General features: G+C 47.4%; 1 long non-coding RNA gene across 1 annotated transcript; it reads left to right on the top strand.

The window, feature by feature from the left end:
• The first annotated feature begins 8,638 nt into the window (after nucleotides 1-8,638).
• Nucleotides 8,639-11,536, top strand: LOC132326913 (uncharacterized). The gene is made up of 2 exons (XR_009486365.1): nucleotides 8,639-8,875; nucleotides 11,379-11,536. It is a non-coding gene; the product is annotated as an uncharacterized LOC132326913 (long non-coding RNA).

Below are 11,536 nucleotides of genomic sequence, written 5' to 3'. Positions count from 1 at the left end.
GGGCTAAACCCGTGCCGGAGCTGGCTGCACCCTGGCTCCCATCTGAAGAGGTGGCTCCCTTGGCCAAGGTACACTCCTCCACAAATGCTTACAATATTTGGCACTGGCTAAGTCCCTGACTCTCTGCGCCAAGATTTTGGGTGGTGTGACAGCTATTCGTTACACCCTGGAAAACTGGGAGACTGCATTTGTTTGGAAATCAGGTGTTTTTTCAACTCTTCCCATGATCGTCTCTGACAAATAAGAAGCCGTTTCATGAGACTTTTTCTCCTTTTTTTTTTAATGGGAACTACAACTTCTGACATGACATTTCTCAAATGTCAGATTTCTCAACCTAGTACCTATGATAAACTGCAGCTACTTGCAGCCTCATAAACCAAAAGAACCAGATCCTTTTCATGCCTTTCCCTCTGCCCCCAAGATCAGCTTGTGTTAGAGTCCTATCACATCCATTCTATAAAGTTTTTTTCCACTCCAGAGCAGGGCATACAGACTGCTGAACATGTTTCCTTCCCAGCCACATCCTAACACTGTGTCCCACTGCTGATGTCCACATCTGGAGAACTCCTTCCCAGGTGACTGGCAAGGATAAAACCCACTCCTTGTTTCAGGCTCTGGAAGCACATAGCAAAGGGTTTGCAGGAGGTGCAGACGTATCTAGGGTCACTAACATACAAACCACTGCACTCAGCCAAGTCTGGGAGCAGTAATGAATGCCTGGATTTACACTGGCACAGCAGAGCAAAATTTAGGCTTTGATTAAAAAAGAAAGAAATAAAGGAAATCCCACATAAATATTTTAGGTTTCAAAGGAAGATGATGGTTTTTGAGGGGTGAGAAATATAAAATTGTGCTGGAAGTCAATTAAGCAAGCAAGTCGTATCCTTTTCTCCAGGCTTCCATTTGGGAATCACATAAATTCGCTAAATCTCCCTTTGGGAATGACTTTTAGCTCCACTGTTAAATAACATTACTGGAATTGCAATGAGAAGAAATCAGAAGAATCTACTGATATACGGACCTGACAGAAGAGAATGGGGTTCATCTGAAAGTGCGGTCATAATTCTTCTCTTTTCATTATTTCCCCACTTCCTGCACTTCCCTGCTTCTCCCTTTGTGCTAAAACCCTTGGATCAGCTCAGCTCCCTCACTTGCAGCAGGAGTGGGGCGTCTCCACAGAGACAAGTCGCAGAGACACCCAGAGGGGGACTGAGCAAACTTTGGGCTGAAGTCAACTCCTGGGGCTCTCCTCAATCCAAAGGGCATAGCTGTTGAATAGCCAGCACTTCCTCAGCACAGCCCCCAGACCCTGAAGTGCGCCCTGCCTGCCAGTGTCTCAGCTCACTCCACTCACCCCATCCTCAGGATGATGCCTGCAACACCCAGCTATTACTCATTTTTGGCAAGTAATTTAGCAGCCCCTGGTTGCTCGTAGCGCAGCGAACATCCTGTGAGTGCCAGAGGCGAGGGGGAGACCACAGGATGTGAAGAGCAGAGCTTATCAGAAATGCCCCCACAGGAAACGCAGTGATGAATATAGAAACCTGATCAAACCGCAGCCGGAAATGGGCTGCTGAGGGCTCGGGGAGATGCTGAGCTCTCCTGCGACCTGCCAAATAGCTGTCTGCTTCCTTCCAGCAAAATTAAAGGAGGGGTAGCGTTATCTGAGGAGGAAAGTTGAACGCACATGGGAAGAAGGTGTCCAGCCCAGCAGAAATGCGGGTGTGTGCTTTTGCAGGAGCCTGCTGAATTGTAACCTTCCCTCATACACAAACCAGCTGTGCTTCTTCGCCAGCTGCTGGGTCAGGTCCCCAAAGTGGGAGGCTCTGAGTACACCTCCAGAGCTGGCCCCAGCCCCAAGGTGCTGCACCCCACTCCCACCCATCTCCCACAGCCCAGGCAGCCACCTGAGCTCCTCCACGTGCCTGGGGCAGGACCCACTCGTGTTTGGCAGGGATGTTTGGAGGTGGTTCTGCCCCTCAGTGGGTGTCAGCTGGTGACCTTCCAAGGCCGGTGCCTCGACAGACTCCAACAGGTACATTGCTGAAACACAAAGAGTGGAACTGCCTGCAGGAATAATAGCTTCAGCCGGCAGGCTGGAGGGCCCTGCTACCTTGCCCCTGCTTTCTGAGTCTCTGCCTGACTTCACAAGTGGGATCTCCATCACAGCACCTTCAGTCCCAGCAGTTGCCACTGAGCCAACCCATCTCATTCTCCCTGAGAGCCCTGGACTAGAGAGCAAAGGGGAAAGAGACATCCTGGCAGTCTGGGCTCACAGGAGTCCATAATATGTCACTCAAAAATGTCCCCCCTCCCTGGGGATAGTCTGTTGGTGTTGAAATTTATTTGTGTTAGCTATTTTAGTGCTGGCCTCTTTCTCCAAAAAGCCCTGGAGCTGGAAAGCTTCTTGAGTTACCTCATGCACTGCTCCTCTCTGGCTCATGCCAGTTCCTAATACTTTCTGCCTCTCCAGTAAAACTGAGGTTTTGCCTGCAGATCCCAACCTATCCAGTGCATGCCATACAAACTGGTTGGCATTAGTCCTGCTTGCAGCGCTGTCTCTGCTTCAGCCATGGAGAGCCACGTTGTGAGCCCCCACTCCAACTCACCCGGGCCTAGTAATGAATGAGCTCGCAAGGGCAATGGTTAAATGGCACTCAGTACCATACACAGGCACATAATGGCACAATTAAATCTCCTGAATAGATGTCAAATTACTTCCTTAAGGTAGCTGCTAAGCTCAGGCAGTTCAGAGAGTATTTAACACCAGATGCTAATGGGCTATGCTCAAATATAAGCCTGGGTTAATTAAATCGTGCCGCATCAATCAAGAACGAAAGCAGTCTAGTTGGCATTTCCAGTTTATTGTTAATATGTGACCCCCAATAGGCCCAGGATTAATCAGTACAACCAATTGTTCTGCCCCTGCCAGTGACACCAGGGCTCAGCAGCTCTCCTGATGGCAGGCACAGACCAAACACAGGCTGCCTGCTCAGCCTCGGGGTGCTGTCCCTCTTCCCCAGAAGAGCAGAGTGGGACCCTGCAGGGCTCACCTCGTTTCAGGCACCGACAGGTGGGCAGGACCCAGAGCATGCTGTGCAGACAGGCACTCTGGCACTGGGGAGTGCAGCCAGGCACTTGGGCAGTGGGGAGGGGATGCAGGGAGCCTGCCGCGGCCGGAGGAGCACCGGGAGGAGGGAGACCCAGGGAACGCAGCCGAGATGGGCCAAGGCTGTGCTCTGCCAGAGGGTTTGAAGCCACGTGTCAGCAGGCCTTTCCACACGTTTGTTTCCCCATCTGTAATAAAATAAGTAAAATAGCACTTAGTTGCCTCATAGGGTGTGTGAGTTGTACTTAATTGATATGTGCAACCGATTTAAAGGTTCTGGGAACAGGGGAGCATTGAGAGGAGCTAAATTGTGCTCCTGCTCTGCTGTGTCCTTGTGGACTGCACCCTTCAAAGGGTGAAGTGTGCCGTGTACCACTTCCCTTTAGCAGTAACCCCCACTTTGAAGCTGGGCAGGGACAACCTGCTCTGTCTTGTCTTGAAACACGAGATCCCTTCGCAACCTTGACACATTGATCATCACCATGCAAGGGTCTGTCCTGACCCAGGGAGACAGGTGAGCTTTTTGAATGCACAAAAACACTGCAAGCTAAGTTGTATTTCAAAACAAAGCACCTCAAGGCACCAGAGCAGGGGCTGGAGATGAACCAAAAGAAAGCTGGAGGGAACCTGGGCTTACAGAGTGCTGCTCCTCTCTGCTCTGCACTGGTGTCATGAGACAGTACAAATATATCTCCATTTCTGGGACGTGGCTTTTAGTTTCCTTTGCTCTGATGCACTGGTAATGTTATTCAAGAGTCATTCAAAATACAAAATAAGCACTCTTTTCCAGGCACCATGGTATTCAGCCTGTTTGCTATCACTGTCTTGAGCTGCACTCTGGGGTGTGTTAGGACGCCCTCTTTTTCCATGTGCTCCATCTCCCTTCCTCTCTGGATGATATCAAGGTTTAATTTTCCTGTGATTTTGCCTCATCCTGGCCTCCAGCAGCAGCACCAAGACCTCCCAGCATAGGTTGTCTAAGCCACCAGAGCTGCTGGCTGCAGGCATACCTTCACAAGGCACTCCTTGAACACACCAGCAGCAGGTCTACCTGCAGCAGAGCACGCTCTGGTGTGCCTGTGTGCCAGGTAAGATGTGCACAGAAATGTGTGCCCAGGGACAAAACAGAGATTTCGGGGGTCCTTGCTGCCATGGCTGTTCCTGCCCAAAGGAAAACACTTGAAGTGAGAGACAGCACTGCTGTGCCAGTCACTGGAATAGTCTCACTGGGATGATGGGAGAGCTGCTCTGAGGGCTGGATGAAGTAATGACTGTAAGAGAACCCTGTAACAAGATAATGGGCCAAATGAGCCAGGGTTGCATCTGCCAGCTCCTGATGCAGCATGGAGCCACACAGTGACACATGGCTCCTCACAGAGCAGCTCTGAACCTCAGAAGAAAGACAAAAGACAAGAAAAGAAAGAGAAGATGATGAAGGAAAATAAAATCAGCTGATTCAACTTGGGCCATCCACAGGCAGAGTCAGTCCCTGCCACAGCACTGACACAAAGATGAATGAGTGAAGGGACAGGGCTCCTGCCAATGCTCTCCTGCACCCAGCCAGTCATCAAACTCAGGCAGGATACTCTTTTTATACATATGCAGGTACTTAACTCAGACCTCTGAAAAAAGTCACAGGAGAATTGCTGCTCACTTAATTAAAGAAAATAAAATGCTTAGCCATGTCTAGAGATGTTCAGGCACTGGTAAAGGCCCTGCAAGACAGAGAGCTCTCTCAGTCCTGTGAACTGTTGGTATAGGAGTCAATTCATCTCTGATTGTATGCTTCCTTCCCTTCAAACCCTGCGGGGTGCTATCCCTCTGTACCCTAGTATGGAAAACACAGCACGGGAAGAGATCTCAAGGCAGTGCCCAGAAATCACTGACGGCTGGTACCTCTAGGCTGCTGCTGTCTTGCAGGGCAGCATAGCACAGGTAGCTCAGCCTGTGTCTCAGGAAACCAGCAAAGCTCCATCAGTGGGCACGGGGGACACTGAAGGCCACCTCACAGGTCATCTCACAGGCAAGAGAAAGGGACCCAGCAACTGCCAGCCAGTGACTCATCCTCCTAAGACTGCTCAGATGAATCATCTGATGCAGATATCTGCTCCTCTGCATCAGCCACAACAGGGCTTCAGCTGTCCTGCTTTGAGACATTGGTCTTTGCTACTACCCATCTTTTGTGAGACCTTTGGCAAGATCAAGTCTAGATTTACTAAGTGTCTGAGGAGCTACTGAAAGCTGACCTTCCCCACAGGCCTTCACACCAGCTTAAGGGTGTTGAGCCCTGGGCTGGGACAGAGGGTTTCTGATGTTAAAATAGCTTAGCTGAGGGTTTGTCTTTAGCAAATCCTAGTTACCACTCCTCAGTGAAAGAGGCTGCAGACTGGATGGGACCTGGGTGGAGGTGTTACTCAAGTTACAAGCCACATTGACCTGCCAGGGAAGATGAGACAGGAAGAGGTGGCTAATGTAGCATCCTTCAGACCAGAAGAAAATTAATTCACTTAACCAACACTTTGCTTTCCACGCAAGCCTTCTTTGAAAGCTTATTACTAATGCAATTAAGCTGGCTTCTCTGGCTACAGCTGGGGTATCTCTACTGCTGCTCTGTGTCACTTTGGGTTAGATAACAACATAAATATCCAGAGTTGGCTGAAATTAGAAGTCTTGGCTTGTTTGAGGGCAGCAGTATGGCTTGCTGGGTGTTTTCAGGTAAGTCATACCCTGACTCTTTACCAGACTTTCTCCAGCTGTCCAGTAAGGGCTCCTGTTCCAACTTCAGAGTTGCACAGAGGCTGAGGGTTGTTCTCACATGAGGATTCTTTTGCCCTGCACTTAGCAAGAAAAAAATTCTAAGCACTGGTTTTAAAGTTCAGTGGGACTTAGCCAGAAGCTCAGGGGGGCAGGATTCTCCTTGAGGTGCAAAGTGGGCACAAGAGCCTGGCCAGGGTACAAGAATAAGAAATTCCCAAACTGAACATCACTTGTTCTCCCTGCTATAGCTCATCCCATCTGTGACACTGTTTAGTCAGCACAGCACTCACAAACCTATTGGAAAAACAACAGAGTCATAAAAAAGAGAACCTAAAATCCCTAAAACTCAAGGCCACGAAATGGAGCTGCATTTTGCACAGCTCTCTCAGGCTCTGGTAAAGGGCCTTGTGCCCGTCAGATTTAACAGACAGCTAAAATCGGCCATGCCTGTGGAGAAAATGAACAACTGTTTGGGCATTTAAAATAGGAAAAAACCCACCACTGTTACCACAGCTAATGCCATTGTTAAATAAAAAAAATACATGTTTAAATAGTTATTGTGCAGGTCACCATACAGTGGAACAAGATGTTCAGAGAAGTTGTGGAGTCTCCCTCACTGGAGATATTGAAGAACAGTCTGGACACAATCCTGTGCCATGTGCTCTGGGATGGCCCTGCTTGAGCAGGGAGGTGGGACCTGATGACCCACTGTGGTCCCTTCCAGTCTGACCCATTTCTGTGGCTCTGTGAAAATGCAGGGCAGCTGATACATACATAATGCAACCAGTTAGAAACCCTCACAGAAGTTTCTTGCCATTTCAGGGCATTAATCATGGGAGATACTACAGACACATTCAGCAGCATGGAGCCACTCTTTCCTCTGCAACCGAGAGAAATAAATAGTGCAGGTAAACAGGGCCTGACCCATGAAGGTGTCCACACAAAGCCCCAAAAAGCTTATGTGGTCAATGAATCATCTTCAGTGATATGGTAAAGGCTTCTGAATTGTGCAAATGGACTAGGATTTACAACTTTTTTTTTTTTAAACCATGCCACAGTTTATAAGATAATGAAAGGGCAGAGGAACTGTGTGGAGAGTAAGCCAGGGACACGGAGGACATCAGTGTATTTAATAAAGGCTACCTATGAATGCCAGGCTGATCCTTTTAACAGCATTAAAAAACTACCTTTTCAAAGAGAATGGATATTTAGGCTTTTTGAGAAACCTCCTTCTTAGGCAGGTCTTTCCCTTTGCCTGATCCTACTCCTGATGGGAACAGGGCAGGGTATTGCAGCAGCTCAGCTGTGCAATTGGCACACAGTGCATTGCAGGCAGTGTCCAGGGCTTGCTTGTAGCTGATGGCACCTATAATGCGTGAGGTTTAGTCTGCAAAAAGAGGATTAATCCATAATCATAATCATTATCTTTATCAATGATTTCAAATCACCTACCATGTATCTTTTCAGTCAGCAAGCCACGGCTGTGACAGCTCTGACTCATGTTATAGCCATGGTTATGGAGTCTGCAAGTGCAGTGACCTGTGGGAGTCTCTGTGTGCTCCCAGACACATGGCCCAGGAGCAGGGCTTCCTTCAGAAGGGATTGTTCCTAATAAAATGTTCCATCAGAATTCAATTTCCTTCATGGCTCAAAGACTGCCTCTTCTAGTACCTATAAATATTCTGGTGATCCTGTCCTTGACAAGCTCATTCCACAAACTGATTGCTGCTGCAAAAGCTGACTTAGGCAGTAAGACCACAAAAGGAAAAATTTTAGACTCAGATCTATGCACAGTCTTAGCACTTGACTGAATCACATCCACAATGGTGTCCAGCTCCAAAATAGATCAATTGTCTTAAATTGACTTTCCCTGCCATATAATAATTTATCTTGGATGCAGCAGGGTTTCTTGTGAGTGTGCTTGTGTCTAATCTCTTGAAGGAGAGTAGGAGGAGTGCCACAGGGAGGAGCAGACCTGGGCCTGTGCTCCTTGGCTCACATGCTGACGAGCTGGATGGTGCAGGGGTCGGGAGAAACAAATGACACCAGCTGGCAGGTCCCAAAGAAGGGACATCTTTGCACAGTGCATAGCTAGAGCGTGGACACACTGAACCACAGGATGTTGTGCATGCTAAAAGCTCACACAAGTTCAAAGAGCAATTAGACAAATTCATGACAGAAAAATCCGTCAAGGGCTATTAATTGCAAAGACAGAGCTTCTGCTTCAGGAACTCCCTCAGTTGCACACACCTGGAGGCCAGGACGGTACCCTGGGATAGCACAAAAACATGCTAGCCCCATGCTTCTACTTCTTGCCAGGCATTTGTTTTCCAGCCCTTGGTAGAGAGGGGATGGATGGGCTGAGTAGTGCTGCTCTCGTGCTAGTTGTGTGGCCGTGAGGTATTGGCCTGGGAATACCACTTACCTACACAGGACTTCCTGCCCATAAAGGAAAAAAGAAGCAATGTCATAAAACTACAAATAAAATTGCACAGAAAAAAATTTTCTTGTTTTCTTGGAGCATATCTGTGAGCTCTCTGGAAATCCCCAGGAGCAAGACCTAGTGCTAACGGGAGGAGGCAGAAGGCTATGTCATTTTGGCTGAACTGCCCCTCTGATTTGAAGGTACCTCCCCTACCTCATGTTGATTTTTTCTTCCCGGAGGCTAAAAGGCACATGAATCATTAACAAGCTGGTGGAGTCCATGTGTGCTATCATAGCTTGCGTAATTAATCCTGAGCCAATGTGATTTGGTGAATTAATAAAGCTGCTGTTGCTGGGGTGGAAATTCCTGTTACCTGCAGCAGGGCTGGATTTGCTGTTCATCTGCATCTGCACATTTGCAGATGCCTGTGATCACAGCAGCAGGAGTTATACACAGGGTACACTGATGGGGGGAACCATGCATGGAGCAGAAGAGAATTGGAAGAAATGCCTCATGATCCATGGTTTCAGTGTCTCTGCTTTCCAAGAAAGAGGGCTCATCATCACTCCTGCGCAGGAGATCAGGTTTGTCACAAGGAGCTTGGGTGTCCATGCACCCTTCTAGAGCCTCAGAAGAAATCTCCAACACTTTGGTCTTTTGCTCTTTCTAGCTATTCCAGCATGGTTTTTTACTTAGCATCTGGTCTTAATCACCTTTATCTCAGAGATCCTTCTTGAGAGGGGCAGAGAAAGCTGGCCGGGATGAGAGGGGGTAACTCTGTAATCCTAGGCAGGAGAGAAGTCCATGGCCTCTCATGTCCCTCCACTGTCCATCCAGCAAGTAGATGAGATGCTCAGGTTTTATCTGAGTTCCAGAACTTGGTTTGATTTCAGAATATTCAGCTGTGGAAGCACGTTGCGCATGCTCCAGACCCTAAGTCTTATACAAAACCCTCTTCAACACTTGGCCTGTGATTCCTGCAATACCATTGTCCAGGTGAGCTGTCTGCATTTGGCCTGAGTTTAGGACACTCCTGTTGTTGAATCCAAAAATTTGTCCACAGCTGAGGACATCAAGAGCCTGCTGACATCTCCTCCTGGAGGGTAATTTTGTTCATTCCTGCTTGGTAGCTGCTAAGGTACAAGTCCTGGTCCTGTCAGTGATCTAGCCAGGTATGAAAGCTCCCAGTAAAATGCTGAGGGTCTGGGTTGGAAATGTTGAATTTGATGATACCCCTCTCTCCCCATACATCTAGGGCACTAGGTTAGATGTCTGTAGCTTTTACTGATGTTTTGTTTGCTCTTTCTTGGGAGTCAGAAGACAGAACGTGTGTCTGGCACAGGCTGAGCTACTGTCCCCCCACCCTGGGTGCAGAGCCCACCTGTACAACACAAGCCATCCCTGCTTTTCACACCAAGGCAGCTCTTCTGTGTCAAGAAGATGTTGTCTTTTCAGGGAGTGAGCAAGAAAAGAGTCATATAAATGCAGTCACACAGCTTCCTTTCCCAACACAGGTTTCACAGACTCCTCGGTCACCATTTGCCAGATATGGTCTGTCTAGTCAAGCAGGAAGGTCTGAGTGTACACAACTCTTTTTCTTTTCTTTACTTTTTTTTTTTTTTAAATACATTTTGGTTTCTTTTACAGTCAAAAGTGAAACCTGGGCTTGAAGTATTGAAAAAACAGCACAGAAATGGAGAGCTTACAAAAAACCAGAGTGGTGAATTTTCTCTCAGTGCTAGACTTCACACTGGTGTCTGGTGAGGGATAGAAAAATTCCACAATATGTCCTGAATTTTGCTCACCATCAAAGGAAGGAAAAATGTTATTTGTCCCAAACAGAGATGTGGTAAAAATAGAAATCAAATCCTAGGCCATATTTAGCATTTCAATTAAATGACCTCATTTTTAACAAGCGTACCTAGATGATTCACATTTTAGAAAAATCAGGCTCTATGCAGAGGTGTCCAAATGGGAAAATTTAGCTTGCCCAGATAGAATTGGAAGATTAAACACATCCTGGGATCAGATCTTCACTCCACTGACCATGGATTTCTCTGCCATTCCTTGCTTCTGCTTTTCCATTAGATGTGGACTACAATCCACCATGTGCTACAACAGCTTCATAGCTCCTCTCCCCAAAGTTGAGAGAAAGGAGGTGAAAGGAAGCCCTGCCAGAGCTGCTAGATCTAGAAGAAAAGGGAACAGCACATGCTTGAGAGGCCAGCTGAGATCAGGGCAAAAACATGAAGTAAGGCAAACACTGACAAGGTAGGAGGAAATAAATCTGCTGCAGGAGAGCAGGACAGTCCTGGGTGGGGGCCTGGAGGCATGGTGGCATCTCCATCCTTGGGGACCATCCCCCATCAGACCTGGCCCAGCTGTGAGGGTGTGAGGGAGAGAAGGGGCAGAGAGGTGCCCAGACCTCCCTTCCCACCTAAACCCTCTGTAATTTTACAAACCTGAGAACTGCCCCCATCTACCCCAAAGGAGGGGGTTGAATGCACCAGAATATGAAACCTAGGAAGCAAAACTTTGGCCCTAAAATTATCATGGAAGTGAGTTGTGGAAACAAAATGATTGCATTAGCAGACTGGCTTGAGCTTTAGTATAAGCCCATCATTCTGTCAGAATGGAGAAATATTTCCTGCAGAGTTAATAGAGCTCTACTGGGTTGCTCCTAATAGTTGTTTATTTTATTTTTCACTGTTCATAATAAACCTCTGTGCATCTGAAAATAGCTCTCTCTAATTACTGTGTGAGTACCTGTGCATTATCAGTGTGCATGGGTGTGTTTGTGTGTCCTGATGACAGCTCAGGTATGTGTAGAGAGCTACTCAGCTTCATTGAAAAATGTGTATTTACTAAGAAATCTGAAATGTTCCTGCTTCACAAGAGTTTCACCAAATCCAAAACTGGGTTAGCACATGATTGAAAACCTTGGCAGTCACTGCCAGACACGGGACAGTTAAATAGAAAAATCAAAAATTTAGGGGGAAAAATGGCATGCTGTGATTCATACCAAAATCAACTGTCAGACAAAAATGATGTTTCCCCTGAACACGAAGCCTTGCTCTTCTTTTACAGAAAGACTCCACTCATATGCTCTGCCACCTCTCTCTTGAGATTTTTGTCTCAAAATGCCCTCCTGATAAGATTCAAGATCCTGACATGTAAAACGAGACAAAGAAGATGGATGTGGTGGGCTGGTGATTTCCAGCAATAAATCTTGGTGCTACATGAAA

Source organism: Haemorhous mexicanus, chromosome 4 (assembly GCF_027477595.1).
Source record: "Haemorhous mexicanus isolate bHaeMex1 chromosome 4, bHaeMex1.pri, whole genome shotgun sequence".
Classification (NCBI taxonomy): domain Eukaryota; kingdom Metazoa; phylum Chordata; class Aves; order Passeriformes; family Fringillidae; genus Haemorhous; species Haemorhous mexicanus.
Note: the sequence above shows the minus strand (reverse complement) of the source record. Positions and strands in the feature narration are given on the sequence as shown.